Raw genomic sequence first — 19,171 nt, 5'->3', positions numbered from 1 at the left:
TCTCAGAAGAGTTTTTTTAAATAAAAATCAATAAAAGGGTACTTAATAATTACAAGTGCTTATTTTGCATTAAAAAAATCTTTCCATATTGTCTACATATCAGCAGTTGGAGCAATCAAGCAGGCCTCTACAGTGTCATCAATGGTTTTGAAGGACAAAAAGCACACAAAATAATAATATAACTTTAAAATTATGTAACTGAAGTCCCCCCCCCAAAAAATATTAAACGCAGAATTATAATTCATTTCCTTATATGTCACTTTGACGTGTTTGTGTATCAAGAAGAGCAGCAAATTCAGTGAAGGCGGCAAAAACTGTAGCTACGTCACTGACCTGAATATTGCATTTCTAACACTATTTTGCACAGCAAACAACAACAAAACTCAAAAGATCGAAATCTTCCTGTTAAAACACTACTCGTTCCATTTCCCTTCGCGTATAATACAGAGGGCGTATATCTGACATTCCAGCCTTAGAATAACCGAATACCAGCAGGGCAATCACATTCACTCTCCAGGGAAAATGTTCCTTCCACCGGTCTGAAATATTTATGGCCAGATGAAATCCGACACGCCAGGAGAAAAGAGCTTCTCTGCAAAGGAAAGCAGACAGAAGGATCAAATCCCACAAGGAAGACCAGTACAGCAAATGGTAGAAAGCATGCCATAGCTTTGGGTTATGCACACTTTGAGTTTGAATTTCAGCTTCTGTTGGATATGAAATGCGAAAATTCTTCGGTTGACGATGAACTGGGGGCATCTGACTAGTATCAATGGTTAACATGTATTGTTCCGTATTCATCATTAATTCGATGTATTTTGATTTTAAATAGTAATACCGAAATTAATTACATTTTTCACATTAGGATACATAGTTTAACACGTTGACTGCCAAGCGAATTTGTAAGAAAATCTCCATCAGGCCACTAGCGATGCTATACCACACGGCAGTTGATTCTGATGGTAAGAGGTAATTCTGATGGTAACGTCTACAAATGATAGAAAGAACGTTCTGATGGTAGGGGTTTAGAACGTGTGGGGATATGCATTCAGTTGAAAAATCTAAGAAAACGTGTGAGATTCGAAAATTATTTCTTCTTTTTAAAATTTTTTATTCTACAGTCACGAAAATTTTTTTGTTTTAAAATTGTTTCCCTAATTTATTTATTTATTTATTTATTGGAATGTGAAAGTGAAAAATGGAAGAGTTACCTCTTCGTGAGTCATACAGCAGTGAAGATAAAACCTGTTACGAAACTTATAAAAATTCGGATAGCAGCAATGAGGAAAGCGAAATATATATAAAATTTCACCGCCAGAATCTAATTCGGATATTGATAAATGCAGGGTTATGAATGTGGTATAGATACTATATATCATATTTTACAACGACTGGTTGATGAGGAAGGGGGAAAAAAGTTGATACCGAAGAAAATACAATTGTTTAGGTAATAGAATGAATTTAATTAGCTGGAACAATCATTCTTTTTTCTTTCTTTCAAAATTCAGCAATCATTTTTTCAAATATCTACTAATTTACTTTGTCAGCACCCAAATACGAAAAACGCAACCTGATCAGAATATTTTTCCTCATCCGAATACGTGCATCAAAGTATCAAATGTACAACTTATTGAAACACATTTACATAAAACAGAAATAAAAGACTGAAAATAAAATGAAATTGCATCAAAAATAAAGTTCAAAGGATGGTTCCTGGATTATTTGAATATTGCTGAATTAAATATTTTTTGACGTTTAAATAAAATTATTTCTTATTATAGCTACTTCGATTGTACCTATTAAATAAAAAGGTATTAAATAAAAGATAGAATAAATATAACATATTAAATAACAAATGAATATATTAAATAAAAGATTAAATAACAGACGAATGTATTAAATAAAATATATATAATAACAAACAAATATATTAAATAAAAGATATTAAATAACAGACGAAGATATTAAATATAAAATATTAAATAACAGATGAAGATATTAAGTAAAAGATAGATTAAATATAAGTTATTAAAAAGCAGATGAAGATATTAAATAAAAGATAGATAAAATATTACATATTAAATAAAAGATATATAGGATATTAAATAAAAGATAGATTAAATATAAGATAATAAATAACAGACGAACCTATTAAATAAAAGATATTAAATAACAGATGGAGATATGAAATGAAAGATAGATAAAATATAAGATATTAAATAACAGATGAAGGTATTAAATAAAAGATAAAAGATAGTTTAAATATAAGGTATTAAATAAATATGAAGATATTAAGTAAAAGATTAAATCTAAGATATTAAATAACAGATGAAGATAATAAATAAAAAATAGATAAAATATAAGATATTAAATAACAAACGAAGATATTAAATAAAAGATATATTAAATCTAAGATATTAAATAACAGATGAAGATAATAAATAAAAAATAGATAAAATATAAGATATTAAATAACAGATGAAGGTATTAAATAAAAGATAAAATAAATATATGATTTTAAATAACAGACCAATATATTAAACAAAAGATAGTTTAAATATAAGGTATTAAATAAATATGAAGATATTAAGTAAAAGATAGATTAAATCTAAGATATTAAATAACAGATGAAGATAATAAATAAAAAATAGATAAAATATAAGATATTAAATTACAAACGAAGATATTAAATAAAAGATATATTAAATATAAGATATTAAATAACAGATGAAGATAATAAATAAAAAATAGATAAAATATAAGATATTAAATAACAAACGAAGATATTAAATAAAAGATATATTAAATATAAGCTATTAAATAACAGATGAAGACATTAAAAAAAGATAGACTAAATAATATATGAAGATATTATATAAAAAATAGATTAAATATAAGATATTAAATAACAGACGAACCTATTAAATAAAAGACAGATTAAATATAAGATATTAAATAACAGATGAAGATAATAAAGAAACGATAAATTAAATATAAGATATTAAATAAAAAATAGATTAAATATAAGCTACTAAATAACAGATGAAGACATTAAAAAGATAGATTAAATAATAGATGAAAATATTAGATAAAAAATAGATTAAATATACGATATTAAATAACAGAGGAACCTATTAAATAAAAGACAGATAAAATACAAGATATTAAATAAAAGACAGATTAAATATAAAATATTAAATAATAGATGAAGATATTAAATAAAAAATAGAACTTAAATAAAGAAATATTCCTATTAATAATTATAACATTAATTTTAGATAGAAGCTTGCTGTATAGAAATATTTTTCTGATTGTATTTTATTTTTCATATCAGATCGGATACTTCGAGCAAACTTTTCGGTCACTTGAAGCATTAGCATAGCTAGACTGAAGGAAAGAATATGCGGTACGCCCCGTCCGGCGAATTTTTTGGGTGGTATTTTTTGTGTGAAAGGAACTGTTTTATAGGAATTAATCGGTTAAATTGTGAAGACACGTGAAGAATAACAGGGTTATAAATTGAGAAACAGAATTAAATTCAGAATACACTTTTTTTTTTAGTCAGATAAATTATATTTAAAAAAAAAAAAAAAAAAAATCACCCCGTGATTTCAAAAGCTTCACACTTGTCATACATCTTTTATTTTGTCGAAACTTTTTAATGCAAATTTTAAATATGAACTAAATTATGATCATGGTTACATTCATTAGGAAGAATTCTTCGTTAAGAGAGAACTACTTCAGAGTTTTATTACCGTTACTCCTTGGGAAATCGAAACAGAAACGCGGAAGAGCAGTCCGTACGAATTTTGCACTTTATTTTAAAATCGTATTCCCATAAAAAAATTCAAACTATTGTAAGAGTCATGCGAATTTTCTTCTCAATTGCTGCAAATGTTGCCAGCTGTGAGAAGCGTTTTCTAAATAAAAATCATTTAAGAACTACAAATATATGTTTTGCATTTAAAAAATCTTTTTCTAACGGCTACTGGATAGCACGAGCAATCAAATGGACCTCTACAAAACCACTGACGGTTTTACGAACAAAAAAAAAAAAAAAAAAAAAATCTGAATCTGATGTGTACACTACATGACTTTCTTGTACGGAATATTAAATTATACGCATTTTTTCTTGCATTTCATTTAAACTTATTGGATTGAATTAAATCTACTTCGCCGACAGCGCATAAACCACAATAGAATAAATGCATTCTTTAAAATTCACTCTAGTATTTGTTTACCATTGCGACAATCTGGCGCTAGATTCACTTAACAGTATTATATTTCGTTCATATTATAACTCATAATGCACAAAATTTATATCATTTAAAGAAGAGAATTATTTAATCGTTGCCACATGTTCTATTCAAATACTATAATAAAGCTAGAATGATGTATAAAAGAAATTAAGCAAACAAAACAAAAAAGAAACCGTTTTTCACAGAGGAGAGTATTTCTCATTCAATTAATTCAGCTCTCACTTCGCGAGAAGTCAAAAATACATAAAAACTCAAAATATCTATATTAAAAATTACGAAGTAAATTTTAAAACACTTATTTCCTCGAAAAAATTCCAGAAAGGATTAAGCATGATTTAATTGGCAATAATAAATGAATGCGTTATCTTTGTTGTTGCGAAGCTAAGTTTCTCTAGATTGGCAACAAATCCACTAGTCTGCTGTTTCAAACAATCAATGGCCGCCACAAAAAAAAAAAAAAAAAAAAAAAAAGGCTTATCGGCACTTAAACTACTTTAAAATTGTTGATAATTCTAAAAATATTGCATACAGATTTACTAAAGGCATAAAATCCTTAACCCGAAGATAAAAATAACATAATTCAATCATTTTTAAAGCAAAAAATGTACAATTTACAAACATGTAAGAGTATAAAAACTGAGATCACTGAGCCGGGTAACAGAGTGGATAAATATATTTTAACAAACATGTATATACGTAAAAAAGCAAATTTTATATACGTTTGGTGCGGGCGATTGTAACCAAAATACGAGGTGCACATCTACATGTTATAGCAGTCCTATATACAAAATTTCAACGTTCGTTTTTGAGTTATGCGAGATACGTACGTACGTACATACGTTCGTACAGACGCCACGAAAAATTATCTTCAAAATTCATTTTAAGGCAGTTTTATAATATTTTTGGAGGAAACGAGTCTTTTATTCTGTCCTTACGTACAGATATCACGCAAAAACATCGTTTAATTGCATTCGATAGCGGTCAAAATGGATATTTTCGTTGAAAAATGCTGCCGGTATATTTTCGCGATAACAATACTTCCTTTTTACTTCGTACAAGGAAGTAAAAACAAGCAACATAATAACATAATTCTGAAATGTTAAAATTCAAATTTTTCCTCAAAAATAAAAACACAGTTTTAATTAATTTCCTTTACGTGTAGTTTTGACATTTTTTATAGTTATTGGTTTGTATATCAAGAGGGACAGCAAACTCATAGATCGCCCACAGCTGCTGTAATGTTATATCTCAATTAGTCAGATTTTCATCTCTATTCATTTATTATTTATTACTTTGTATAAATTAATCATTTTCAGACAGAATACACAAAAAGGTTCAGGACAATCCTTTCCATTACATTTCCACAAATGAATCAATACAAAAATGACTCGCTTTTCCACCGTCCATTAATGCGCGTCAACAGACGGCGCTGCAATTCCTTTCCTTGCCTATTTCATCCTATTACATAATCGCATTTACCCCCACCGATCCAAAAATTCAATTGACTTGATGGAAAAGTTGGCACTTTAACGTCTCTTTCCAACCTAATAATTAGGGGACACAGATTTGAGGAAAGGCAACTCGTATTAAACAACGCGGGTAAAAGAGACGACGCATTACGCAAAATGAGAAGTGAATTTCAGTCGCTCTAATGTAATCACATGAAAGGAATTTTACCTCTTTATTCAGGTAAACGCAGAAGTTAAAAAAAAGAAAAAATGGCAGCACATGAAGCAATCATACACTTTTGTTTCAACTTTCATCAATGAAATGGATTCACAAGTCGTTGCGAAACCTACAGCCAAACTTTGGTTTTATGCCAATTACCGGGGGAAAAACATATGTAGAGTCATTAGGTTTTTTGAAACAGGACACATGAAAAACATGCAGTGCCCTCGACGGGACTCGAACCCTGGACCTCTCGAATAGACGTCGAGTACGTTTCCAATTACACTAGGAAGGCATGCGGAAAGTACGGAGAAAATACCTTATACAGTAAAAAGTCGTTAATTCGGACACCCATAATTCGGAATGATCTATAATCCGGACCTCAAAGCTACAAATTTACTGCGTCGCGTTGACGCATGCGCGTAAGACCTTTAGGGCTGCGAATATGCGTGTGCGCATGCTCAAAATACGTTTACGCATGCGCGTTTAATGTATAATGGACGGTATAAGCTAAGCTAAAATTATCTAATTCAGTTAATGTTGCAGATTGCGTTGTTCCTTAATCTTCGAATTGGATCCGGCTTATTATTTTTTGCAGACTGTTAGAGAAATTTTATAAAAGTAAGCTTGAACTTTCGATTATGTCAAATAGAATTTCCGATATATATTTACTAATATGTAAAGGATCTACAAAGCGAAAGTATGTTTCAAAGTCCATTAAACAAAAAGTGGAATTGCTGCAAAAAATGGATAAAGGCATATCCTTTGTTTATCTAACCATTCCGAAATCTGTTTATCAATTTCACTGCTCTGCGGCGAGGCGAGGCCGCGGCGCGCAATGGATTGGATTGGATTATTTAATTACGGCAAAGCACACGAGGACTATCTGCCTAAAGGGAGGGCTGCCTTCGTGGAGGACTTTCTAAGGGAAACTGGCTTGTATACACGTTACACATGGGGAAAACCACGAAAACGCCCATGCAGCCAGCCCGTTCGTGGGATTCGAACCTCGGACCAAACTACCAGTGTTCAGCGTCTTTACCGCTCGGCCGCTGGTGGGCTGCGGTGCGCAATGAATTGGAAGTTGATCTGTCAGCACTATCCTTAACTTCAGTGCAGATGTTTTTATTTTATTTGCCTTACAATTCCTTACTAAATGTAGTATTTCATCTCGATGTACTCCGCCTATGATATGATTTAAATCAAATTCCTCGTCATTATAATTCGCTTCCAATAGCGAAGAAAGTAAAGTAAACAAATAAATATTAAGCTTTTTTTTTTTTTTTTTTAATTTTGATACCCTTTAGATCATAATTGCTCTTTATTTCATATTTTTAATTTTATAATTTCTGCATGCTATCTTACCAGATTTAAACAGATTATCTATAATCCGGAAAAATCGATAATCCGGAATCGCCGAAGTCCCGACGAGTCCGGATTAACGACTTTTGACTGTATACTCCCCCTTTTAAATAGCGACTGGGAATTAGGAGACCCAATCGCGTATTTAAACATCAGCTAACGAGAATAGAAAAGCTGGAACATCATTATTAAGCATAGTTGGGGGAATAACAAACAGCAAAACGTGGTTGCCAGAAGATTCAAAATCCTCAGCTTAAATACGCACAAATCTAATTTGCCTTCTGGTAAGGTATACGGAAAGGAGAAGTTGTAGCAAAAACTTAAGCTATAACTTGTTAAATTGACATAAAATACCTTATGAATTAAAGCACAACTATATGACAGAAAACCTAAATTAAACATCATGCACTAACATAGTGAAACATTTCATGGCAAATCTTATCAAAGACTACAATCCATCGTCAACTTTCATGTAACATTCTTGCGTTGCGTCTTGATCCTCCCCTTTCTCCTCATCACCTTGCGCGTTTCCCAGTACATGTTCGATTATTTCGTCGTCATCATGCGAGAGTGTCACAGGAACAGAGTTGCGTGTATCCACCCAAACTTGTTTTCCCTCTTAACTTGAATGAATCTTCTTCGAACATATAATTAAATCCAATATGTCGGCTACGGGCGCCAGAAAATTTCCTCTAACGGCTCGTCATCTACGAACACGATTATAAGCCACAAATAATGCCCAAACGCAATGTAATGTTCTTTACATGTTTCTAAGCAACACAAAAAGTAAATATGGCGCTCTTTCAGTGAGAACTGTTTCTGAAAATAAATGGACGCTATCTTTAAAGTTCAACATCAATAGAGGAAATATGACACTTCTCTCTCTACGATTTCTGTATATATAAATAAGACATAACTAAGGATTAGGATTTGAAGGATCACAGAGTACGGAGTTCATTGTGAAGGCTCAGAGGACGCGGGGCTGCTACGTCATGAACCACGTGGTTCAAAACAGAATAAAAAGGCGGAGGACTATTGTCTCCCACCTTCGTAAAGTTCACATTAAGCATCTCATGCAAGAAATCAAAAAATACATTCGAACTGCGTGGATGGCTTGCATGAGTTACTGAGTATGTAGAGGAAGATACTTGTCATTTCCAAGTGTTTTGATATTACTAAATACACTGAAGTGACAAAAGTCATGGATACCTCCTAATATTTTGTCGGTCCTCCTTTTGCCCGACGAAGTGCAGCAACTCGACGTGGCATGGACTCAACAAGTCGTTGGAAGTCCCCTGCAGGAATATTGAGCCATGCTGCCTCTATAGACGTCCATAATTGTGAAAGTGTTGAAGGTACAGGGTTTTGGGCACGAACTGACCTCTCGATGATGTCCCATAAATGTTCGATGGGATTCATGTCGGGCGATCTAGGTGGCCAGATCATTCGCTGGAATTGTCCAGAATGTTCTTCTAACCAATCGCGAACAATTGTGGCCCGGTGACAAGGCGCATTGTCATCCATAAAAATCCCATCGTTGTTTGAGTACGTGAAGTCCATGAATGGCTGTAAGTGATCTCCAAGTAGCTGAAGGTATCCATTTCCAGTCAATGATCGGTTCAGTTGCACCAGAGGACCGAGTCCATGCCATGTAAAAACCGCCCAGACAATTATGGAACCATCACCAGCTTGAACAGTGCCTTGTTGACAACTTGGGTCCACGGCTTCGTGGGGTCTACGCCACACTCGAACCCTACCATCAGCTCTTACCAACTGAAATCGTGACTCATCTGACCAAGCCACGGTTTTCCATTCGTTTAGGGACCAACCGATATGCTCACGAGCCCAGGAGAGTCGCTGCAGGCGATATCGTGCTGTCAGTAAAGGCACTCGAGTGGGTCTTCTGCTGGCATAGCCCAAGGAAGACAAATTTCGCCGCACTGTCCTATCGGACACGTCCCTCGTACGTCCCACATTGATTTCTGCGGTTATTTGACGCAGTGTTGCTTGTCTGTGAACATTGACAACTCTACGCAGACGTCGCTGGTCTCGGTCGTTAAGTGCAGGTGATCGGCCACTGCGCTGTCCACGGTGGGATGTTATGCCTGAAATTAGATACTCTCGGCACACTCTTGACACTGTGGATCTCGGAACGTCGAATTCACTAACGATATCCGAAATGGAATGACCCATGCGTCTAGCTCCAACTACCATTCCGCGTTAAAAGTTTGTTAATTCTCGTCGTGCGGCCATAATCACGTCAAAGCCTCTTCACATGAATAACGTGAACACAAATGAAAGCCCTGCAAAAGCACTTCGCATTTATACATTTTCTACGCGATACTACTGCCATCTGTATATTTGCATATTGCTATCCCATGACTTTTGTCACTTCAGTGTAGGTGTCGTCGATTCTTCTCGAACACAACCTGAAGCAACACCGGAACGCTTAGAACATGTTCAGAGAGCATGTCTTTTGCTCTACGATGGTATTACATGTACACAGAGCGTTCTATACGATATGCTAAAGGGGTGCATGCTGCAACCGTGTTCTTAAGACATACATTCCAATGTGCAACACTGGCACCTTTGAAAAGTGATTCGGAATGCTCTCCTAAACATTCTAGGAACGTTACTGAATTGTAACCTACTGGGGCCATTTAGAATATTCTTCCATAATTTTAAAGGAACGCAATGTTAGAACGTTATATAAAAATATTAGTAATACCACTTTTTGACCTTTTTTACTGAACTGCAACATATAGACATGGTTTCCAAAAGACGCAAATACTTATTTAAACTGGTATATAAGGAAGAAGGCTCTTTCTTCACATGCTTTTATGAAAGAAATATTTTCAATCAGACACTTGTGTGTGGTGGGGGGTGAGGGAAACAGGCGACCCTGAACATTGCGTATTTGACTGCCCAATAACAGAACTACTCTCTTAAAAAATTAAACGCTTAGTCATTAGGTTATTACGAAGCAGGAATAGTCTTAGCGGCAAAATGTCTGGCATTTGTGTAAATAAATAAACAAAACAGGCTTAAACCAATTGATGAATCGCACAGTCACATATTCCAAAAGATGTTAACAGTAACTTTAATTTAAAAAAGTTGTAGAGACATTAGGTATATTTTGAGCCCAAAGAGATGAAAAATGTGTGTGTGTGTGTGATTATGGCAAAGCCTCGAGGGCTATCTGCCTAAGAGGAGGGATGCCTTCGTAAAGGACTTTCTAAGGGAAACTGGCTCATACACTCGTTACACATGGGGAAAACCACGAAAACGCCCATGCAGCCAGCTCGTTCGCGGTATTCGAACCTCGGACCGAACTACCAGTGTTCAGCGACTTTAAGATGAAAAAATGAGCAAACGCCTTGGCCGGGAGTCGAACCACGGACCTGGAATACCGGCCCGGCGTGTAGAACAACTACACCACGAAGGCAAAGGGAAGTGTGGGAAATACCTTATATACTCCTCTTTTTAAAGGGCAACTGGTGTTTTCAGGGGACCCAATCGCCAAATCCTGGGGGTGCCATTGTAGCGACATTACGATTTTTTGGAAGCAAGAGATTGAAAAATTAGCAATCGCCTTCGCCAGGAATCGAACCACGTACTTCTGGAATACCGGCCTAGCGTGCAGAACCACTACACCACGAAGGCACGCTAGGAAGGCGAGAGAAATACCTTATATACTCCCCCTTTTAAAGGGCGACTGGGCGTTTTAGGGGACCCAATCGCCAATCCTGGGTGTGGAGAGTCATCATCCACAACCCTTTTAGTTCGGGCGCCACTGTAGTGACATTAGGTATATTTTGAGGCCAGAGAGATGAAAAATGAGCAAACGCCTTCGCCGGGAATCGAACCACGGACCTCTGGAATATTGGACCAGCGTGCAGAACCACTACACCACGAAGGCACGCTAGGAAAGTGGGAGAAATACCTTATAAGGTATTAAGGTATTAAGTTATAAGGTATTAAGTTAATTACAGTTATAATTAAGTGAAATTACTAAATTTCTTTATTGCTGTTTTCCATTTTCACCACATGTTAATATCTTTACGCAAAAAACTACTTAGCATAAAAGTCATGATTTAGATCCGTTCCTCCAATAACACGTTTCCATCTAAAACGCGTATTTACATTTACGAATAAGATTAGCCTCGAAAAGAGTGGTTGTGTGATAGCTACATCAAAGAACTCGAATGGAATCAAAGAATCGAATTTAACTCTTTGTCTCAACAAATTAATGGTCCTTTGGTTTAATGCGTGACGAAGTAGGCTCCGCTAAAGTATGTTTATTATGCGTCCTTTAATTTTCCAGGAACTCAGTGCATGGTCTAGCTTTTGGTTTAAAACACAGAGAAAGGTGTGGATGAAGATAAAAGAACAGTAACCTGTTTTTCGTTATTCTACATTTCTCTGCAGAATAGGGTTCTGTATCATGTAATGTAACCTGAACCAAATGCGAGAGAAAATAAAATGGATTAAATGCCAATACAAAAATGCGAATATCAATTGAATAGGCTGAATAAAAATAAAAATAATTATAAGAATTTAATTTAACAATAAAATAGCCCTCAGATAGGAAAAAAACTATGTATAACCGAAGAAAAGGAGAGTTACTCAACTATTTTTTTTTAATTTCTAAAACATAGCGTTATAAAGCTAAGGGGAAGTGCACGAGAAAATATAGAACACTGCGGACAAAAAAAAAAAAAAAAAAAAGGGGGGGGGAACAGTTGTATATCTCTCGTTCTACTAAACCGACTGACGATATTCAGATTGCGTTCTTCATCCCTCTAAAGCGCGACATGCCATTTTTTTCCATATTTTGATTTTATGATTCAAATTATGCCTAAATATTAAATTTTGTAAAATACGGCGCGAAATTTACGGAGAAATTCACAAATTTAACTTGGCGTATTTTTTTCAGTTTTCGCCAAGAATAATTTACTTAACGAACTTTTTAATTTATAGCAACCTACTTTCCTTCCTTTTTTTTTAATTGCATACGAACGGAAAAAAAGGCATCGTTCAAACTTTCAAATAATTTGAACGAAGTGTGTAAACCACATTTGGCGTTATTATTGAACAACGTAATCCTCCACTCGAATATCGGCATCTGGAAGCTGGAATTTGTTTTATTATCGATTTCATATTTTGTAACACTTTTAACGAATTTTTGATTAACAAACTCAACGATTTCAAAGCGAGCAATGGCAACACTGTAAGGAAAAAAATACTATCTCCAGCGCGCGAGACTGTGTATCGGAAATTCTAAAGATATGCTCATTTAAAAATTATCTTGCGATATTGCTGTTGAATTGAATTTTATGGTTTAAGTGCAAAGAACATGATATTTAATAAATAAGGGTAACACAGAAAATGTTAAAAAAAAAAAAAACTGTAAAATCTGAAAGCTTTCATTTATTAAATATTTATAATCTTGTGTTACTTTAAATACCCGCAAGTACCGACGGTTCGTCGGTAAGAATATCGTTCAAATCACATTAATCGATTAGAATATCCTTCAAAATATTAATAAAATTCAATTTATTTAATTTAAATATTACTCGAAATATAGAAATAAGCCCTTTCAATCAATGTACAAAAATTCTGGAAGAAAGTTTAAAAATTAAAAATATATAAGTTCTAGAGACATTAGGATTTCTATAGCAGGAGACATGAAAAATGAGCGGTGCCCTCGCCGGGATTCGAACCTTGACCTCTCAAATACACGCCGAGTGTGCTACCGCTATACCACGAAGACATGCAGAAGAAAGGGAGAAAATACCTTGTAAAGTAAATAGATAACATTTCAGTCCGACGCATGGGTACAAAGGACCAAATAAGTCTCTTTTTTTAGTTTACGACTTTCTACTTTTGATATTTGGTTTTTATATACACTCATGTCCATAAATTAAGGATAATTCGCAGTCACGCGGAAATCGAACTCTAAAATAAATATAGCACCTGTAAAATCACTACACACATCTTCAAGAATCATATGCAAATTTCAGGAAGTAACCAGATGACACCGATGGTACGTCACAATGACGAGAGTATAATCACTCTCTTACACATATATAAAGAATACAGGCAAAGAAGTAAAATTGTTCGCAGGCGCTTTATAAGCATTTCAGTGCAATAACCGAATAGTTATGACACAAAGGACGCATTTGGATGATTTTTTTACGTGGTAGAATTATCGGCCGTCTGGAATGTGGGCGTACCCAACTGGAAGTATCAGACGAACTTGGAATTGCCCAGAGTGTCATCTCCAGGTTTTGGCAACGATTCCAAGATGATGGTAATGTGAATAGACGTTACAGCACAGGTCGCTCCAGAGTTACAACGCCGAATGAGGACCGGTATTTGGCAGTTACTGCCAAAAGAAACAGGCGGAGCACAGCCTCAGACCTGTCTCGTCAGCTCTCTTCAGCCACTGGTACGACAATTTCAATGCAGACCGTGTACAGACGCTTAGGGCAGATTGGTCTATATGCTCGTAGACCTGTCAGATGCGTTCCACTTACTGCAACTCACTGTCGCCTGCGGTTAGCCTGGAGTAGAGAGCATGCATTGTGGACACCGCAACAGTGGGCTTGTGTGACGTTTTCCGGCGAGCCCAGGTTTAGCTTGCAGTCTGATTCTCGCCGGACTTTCTTATGCAGAGCTCCAGGTACCCGTTACCACCAAGAAAACATCATTGAACGACACCGTTACAGTGGTGCAGGAGTGCTCGTTTGGGGTGGAATTATTCTGGGTTCCAGAACTGACCTGCATGTTCAAATTGGAACCATAACAAGCCAAATCTATCGAGGATGTCATTCTGGAACAACATGTACGTTTGTTTCGGGGCGCCATGGGCGCACATTTTGTGTTTATGGATGGCAACGCCCGTCCTCGCCGTGCAAACATCGTAAGCGAATGCCTTCAATCGGAGGATATCACCCGTATGGACAGGCCAGCATTCTCACCGGACTTGAATCCAGTACAGCAAGTGTGGGACATGCTTGGCCGACGTGTTGCAGCCCGTCAATCTCCTCCTACATGTCTACCGGAACTTCGGAGAACATTGCTTTTTGAGTGGTGTAATATCCCCCAAGATCAGATCGATAATTTGATACTCAGCATGCCTAGGCATTGTACGGACTGTACTGCATCGTCTGGGAGACATACAATGTATTAACAATCATACCAACCATGTAATAGTGGTTTTTTGTAAATAGGTTTTTTTTTAATTTGCTCCAGGGAGAAAAAATGGCTAATTTTTTTAATAATATCAAACATATAGCATCTTTTTTCGCTCTTTACCTTTTGTTTAAAATTTATTTTGCTTCTAACTCTTCCTTTGCCTGATTTTGCATTATCCTTAATTTATGGACATGAGTGTATTTGGAAGTTCGTTATAGTAAAATAAAACTAAGTGTATAGGAAATTGGACGGGAATCAAGTTTGCTCGTTATATCCGGGGTTTCATAATAAGCTGGGGGGGTTGACTGCATTCATATCCCAGCAAAGGACATGAATGAAAAGGGGAAAAAAGGCTAAAAGTAACTCTCTTCCCTCCTCGGAAAAAAAAAAAAAAAAAACCCACCCTCGCGTAAACAAACGGCCCAAACAAAAGTCAAGTTAAAAATATACACATCCAAATCAAATCAGCTACATGAACAAAACTGAATTTGAGCCATTTACACCGTTTTATACGGGAGATATTTTCGGGAACCATTTTGGGAAGATTTCCATCGCACGAACAAGACTGGAATAAAGGCACCGAAGATAAAACACACGTCACTTCAGAGAGCCATAAAAAACAACTCGACCGGGATGCGACCACCATCACAATCATCATCATCATATTGCAGAATGTTGCCGGGCCGCGGCGCAGGCCATCATTACCATCGCTCACGACTCACAGCCGTCCGTCTGTCGTCCACCATCCCCTCCCTATTCTCCTGCCCTCCAGGAGGGAGAGACGTCCCTGTCTATCCTCACGACAGCATCAGCTACTGACCAGCCCCTTGCAACAAAAACAAAGGGCATGTTTGAAGGATCGTTATCACTCCTGTTATTACCGCCTAGGCGAGACGATGAATAAATATCTGGCAAGGAGGGCAAGAGGGATGGATGATCAATGGCCAAAAAGAACAGAAGGGGGTCTTTTTCTTCCAGGAAAGACAATTACTGTCGCGGCGAGTATGAATTTCTCGGATTTGGGTGACACATCGGCGAGGAGATAAGAAATTCGCAAAGAATAAATACTGGATCGTCCCCAAAATAAGACTTACAGATCTCCGTTCTGCCATAAAAGCAAAATAGGCCTTTTCATCGCAATGTCTAGCGCTACCAGGGAGTAGAGATTTTCTTTTGGATAGCCATTTGACCGCAGATACACTTACTTTTCCCGTACAACTCAGAATTTTGGGGCTTGAGGAAATTCTCTGTTCTAAGCTACATCAACTAATTACGTAATGTACAGCAATGGTCCCAAACCCAACCTGCATGCCTGATCTGAAAGCAGCTAACGCGCTGGAATATTTTCAACAAAATAAAAATTAATCCCTTCGCGCCGACTGTCACGTATACGTGCCAGCAACGAACACACTTATCTACGGGCCGACACGCAGGCGTGCCAGAGCATTGTTGCGTTTACTACCGACTGTCACGTATTTGTGCCAGTACCTTGGAACGTTTTTCAAACTATAATTTCTACCACAAGATGGCACTGTATGTCCATATGGTTTCAGATACATGTACATTAGACCTTCTACTCGAAATGAGAGAAGCATGACTCACATACACGTGTTTTTGATTCTATAAACAAACGGGGAACTAAATGTTTCTGAATGGCGTGATTCTCCTTAAATCGCACTTTATTCGCCACGTGGTAGTTGTTTATTGTAAGTAGAAGTTTTATATGTGCTAAAGCGTTGAGTATTTCGGTTTACAGTTCAGTTTTTAGAAAATAATTAGATCTTGTTAGACGTGAATTCTTTGTTTTTACCGTTGCAATGTCGAAGCGTCGAAAATGTTTAATAGAGCATGAAATAGCAGAAATGATGCAAAATATTTCAGATATTGATTCTGAAATTCTGATATTCTGATATTGATTCTGAAAGATTAACTGAAAGACATTTTCCAAAACTTTCTTCAGAAGAGACTGATAAGAAAATGAGACGACGATGCTTCGTTTGTTCACATTCATGGAAAAATCCTCCAAAACGGCAAATGAGTTATTACGAGTGCAAGGAATGTAACGTAGGACTGTGTGTAGATCCCTGTTTTCAAATTTTTCATACGAAAAGAGAATTTTAAGTAATATATTTAGTTTTCAGATGTATAATGTTAAAATTCATAAAATAGTGAGTAATTAAAATAAAATGTGTAAAATATGCATTTAAACAAGAAATAAGGTAATTAAAGTGTATATATATATATAAATATTTATAAAGCATAAGCCGTTTAAATACTCTATAGAGCATTATTAAACAATGCGTTGATACTTCGGAAATTTCATGGATTTAGGCTTAGTAGCAAAAAACCCCCGGCCCTGGAGAGACTCGCGTAAGGCCTCAGCGATAAGCGCGCGTTTTCGCTACCCGACTCGAAGGGGTTTAATATTTAAATCTGCCTCGTCTGCAAGAGTCTTGAGTATATTGCATCATCTACTTTCGACGAATATAAATTATCGTATTTCCTGGCCCATTCCCCATCCTCTCCCAGCTTTTCGGAGCCAATTTCTGAAAAAAATATTCACGTAAATTTTCCCTTCCTCAATGCTTTCAGAGAAGGAGCTTTTCTAAATTTTAAAATGGATTCGTCCACGTAGTGGTTTCTTCTCACTAATAGAGGTACATCCTCGCAAACTAGCTGCGAAGGTCACGCCGAACCTTCGCTTCTAACAGTTGAACTTTAAGCCAGCCTAATACAATAACCGACCCATCACAGCGAGCAAACACGAACAGATATTCAGTTTACGATTTCTCTGAATTCAATACTTGAAATTTGCTTGCCAATGTCCATGATAAGAACAAAAAGATAATGGCTTACACTATTTGACAGTGCAATTAAATTAATAAATTTTGTTATTTATTCGCTCCACACTTTTATTACTCTCTAAATAAAATTATAGATGAATTTTCTATATAGATTTATTTAACCTGTTATTCCCATTAAACTATGTAATAAATTATTTTTCTTTTTTAGTGCATTAATTATCATATCCACTTTTAATAAATTATCACTATTAAATTTTTAATTGCATTTTATTTTTTGTTTTTTGGTTTCAATTACACGTTATCATAGAGAAAATTTTGAAGTAGTATTTAAAACACAAGCAATAAATTATAAGAAAATTATGAAATAACGAAAAATAACTGAACGTCATTCACAGAACGGATAAATCGCTTTGAATATTCACTTTTGGAAATTGGATGTAATAACTATTACAGTGAGCATTTTACTTGAAGGTAAAACGAGAAAACGAATGTCTCCAATTCATCATTGCATGTGCCAAAATGGCAAAAATCAAATTTTATGCGATAAAAGATTTCCGTGATTTATTAAATAATTTAATAAACAAAAAAATCTGAAAGCTTTCAGATTTTATATTACGCCCAAAAGTGTTTTTTTTTTTTTTAAACGTTTCGTATGTTACCTTTATTTATTAAATATCATGTTCTTCGCACTTAAACAATAAAATTCCATTCAACAGCAGTATCACAAAATAATTAAAAACAGTATATCTGTAGAATTTCCGATAAACAGTTTCACGCGCTTGCGATAATTCCCCCTCCCACCCCCCTCCGTACAGTGTTGACATTGCTCGCTTTGAAAACGTCGAGTCTGTGAATCAAAAATTCCTTAAAGGTTTACAAAATATCAAAAAGATAATAAAACAAATTAAAAATTTGTGCTTTTCAGATGCCCATGTTCGAGTGCAGGACTGCATTACTCAAAATTTGATGTCTCTCGGTACCGTTGTTTTTTCACAGTGCGAAAAACATACGTACATTCATGCAGAATTTTCATTATTTAATTTCTTTAAATATAATCCAGGGATCTAATATTTTGTGGCAAAAATTTGAAAAATGAAACGCCGTTTTATAGTGAACCACGCAAAATGGCAAAACGAAATTAAGAACTCTTCTGGGCAAATTCACCTTTGGGATTTAAATATACATTTGTAATAATAAAATTCCATAATCAAGAATACACTTAAAATTCTAACTGTATGTTCTTTTCATTTTTAATGGCGACGGTCTCTTATTTGAAAGTACGTGGAATTAATTCCACAGCCCCGTAGTCAAGTTGTTTCTCACGCCTTTTCTACACGTACAGTTATAGAATGATCTGGAGATATTTAAAGCGAACTGGAATGGCTGACTAGGTTGACGTCATTTCTTCGAAGCTCCGCCTTTCCGGAGGCTATAAAAGGACTCGCAAAGGAATATCGGGGTCTTTTCGTTAATGTAACGCTGCAGTAAACTTCATACAATAAGTTATTAGTAATTCTTTTTTATTTACTCCGGAGATAAAATTTTTGTAACTGCTATTTCAATTGACCAATAATAAATGGATCCTGTTTTTTAAACTTATCGTATGATAATTTAAGCCACGACTACATCTATGATTCTTCACCAATCTATTTATTCCGGACAAAAGCTGGTACATCATATATATATATATATATAATTAAACTTAGATAATACAATCAATTAATCAATATTATTTAGTATATATATATATATATATATATATATATATATATATATATATTCCACCCCCTTAACTTATATATACATACATACACACATTCAAGAGCATTTGGGCTAAAAATATTTAAAAACAGTACATCTTTAGAATTTCCAAGATTC

The 19,171-nt window shown here is 35.2% G+C and overlaps 1 protein-coding gene and 1 non-coding gene across 2 annotated transcripts in view; both read right to left on the bottom strand.

Annotated features, from left to right (window-relative positions):
- Invadolysin (leishmanolysin-like peptidase, invadolysin) overlaps positions 1-19,171 on the bottom strand; it is a 578,826-nt gene that overhangs the window by 109,998 nt on the left and 449,657 nt on the right. The window lies entirely within an intron of this gene.
- Positions 11,135-11,208, bottom strand: TRNAI-AAU (transfer RNA isoleucine (anticodon AAU)). The gene has a single exon. It is a non-coding gene; the product is annotated as a tRNA-Ile (tRNA).

This window comes from Stegodyphus dumicola, chromosome 10 (genome assembly GCF_044657685.1).
Source record: "Stegodyphus dumicola isolate Sdum_Otavi_A_Nest chromosome 10, ASM4465768v1".
NCBI classification, from domain to species: domain Eukaryota; kingdom Metazoa; phylum Arthropoda; class Arachnida; order Araneae; family Eresidae; genus Stegodyphus; species Stegodyphus dumicola.
Note: the sequence above shows the minus strand (reverse complement) of the source record. Positions and strands in the feature narration are given on the sequence as shown.